The sequence below is a fragment of the Panthera onca genome, chromosome B2 (assembly GCF_046562875.1).
Source record: "Panthera onca isolate mPanOnc1 chromosome B2, mPanOnc1 haplotype 2, whole genome shotgun sequence".
NCBI lineage: Eukaryota > Metazoa > Chordata > Mammalia > Carnivora > Felidae > Panthera > Panthera onca.
The window spans coordinates 101937108-101938742 of record NC_138343.1 but is presented as its reverse complement, the minus strand read 5'-3'; positions in this window follow the sequence as shown (position 1 = coordinate 101938742).

Genomic DNA, 1635 nt, shown 5'->3' with positions numbered 1-1635 from the left:
TGTCCATCAAGTGACAAATGGATAAAGAAGATGTGGTTTATATATACCATGGAATACTACTTGGCAATGAGAAAGAATGAAATCTGGTCATTTGTAGCAACATAGATGGAACTGGAGAGTGTTATGCTAAGTGAAATAAATCAGGCAGAGAAAGACAGATATGATATGTTTTCACTCATATGTGGATCCTGAGAAACTTAACAGAAGACTAGGGGGGAGGGGAAGGGGGGAAAAGTTACAGAGAGGGAAGGAGGCAAACCATAAGAGACTCTTAAATACTGAGAACAAACTGAGGGTTGATGGGGGTGGGGAGGAGGGGAAAGTGGGTGATGGGCACTGAGGAGCGCACCTGTTGGGATGAGCACTGGGTGGTGTATGGAAACCAATTTGACAATAAATTATATATATATATAATATATATATATATATATTATATATATATATAATAGCTATAATATATATAATATATATTATAGCTATTATATATATATTATTATTATATTATATTATTATATTAATATTATATTAATTATTATATTATATATATTATAGCTATTATATATATATATAATATATATATAATAGACTTGTGCGCTCTAGAATGGTAGAAGAATACGTTGCATTGTTTTAAGTCACTATATTTGTTATTGCAGCAATAGGAAACCAATACACCACTTAGATTCACTGAGAGAAAATTCCAGTAGACATTTAATCCAGTATATATTTTTTAGATGTTTATTTATTTATTTTGAAAGAGAGGGGCGCCTGGGTGGCTTAGTCAGTTAGCATCCGACCTTGGCTCAGGTTATGATCTTGCAGTTTGTTGAGTTCGAGTCCCTCGTTGGACTCTGTGCTGACAGCTTGGAGCCTGGAGCCTGCTTCGATTCTGTGTCTCCCTCTCTCTGTGTTCCTCCCCTGCTCGCGCTCTGTCTCTCCCTCTCTCTCTCAAAAATAAATAAAGATTAAAAAAATGAAAAAAAAAAAGAAAAGAAAGAGAGAGAACATGAACATGTGAAGGGCTGAGGGAGAAGGAGAAAGAGAATCCCAAGCAGGCTCCACACTGTCAGCACAGATCCCAATGTGGGGTTTGATCTCATGAACTGTGAGATCACAACCTGAGCCGAAACCAAGAAGACACTTAACTGATTGAGCCATTAAATGTAAATATACATTTAATCCAGTATATTAATGTGCAAACTTTTGTGTCTATACTATATATATATATATACATATATGGTAAATTCAATCAACTGCTTCTCCAGGTGCCAGCAGACAATATATTCTTATTAGTTTTCCTAAAAAAAAAATAAATAAATAAAAAGAAAGAAAGAAAAAAGAAAAAGAAATTCTGTAGGATTCTAAGTTTAGTAACAAATTAGAAGAGAGAATGGACAGGTTGGTGAAGACATGCTTAGGGAATCAGGGGAGCTTGGTATGGAAGGGCCTGGTGGTCTCTGTATTGGTTAGAAAGTCTAGGCCATGTTGTGGTAACAGACATCCCTAAATCTTAAAGCAACAGAAGTTTCTTTCTTATTCATGCTAAGTCTACTGCATGACTGGGTGACTCCCTAGAGTAACCTCCTTCCACATGATGAGTCAATGTCATGTCTTCATGTCAATATGGGTTTCCATGGT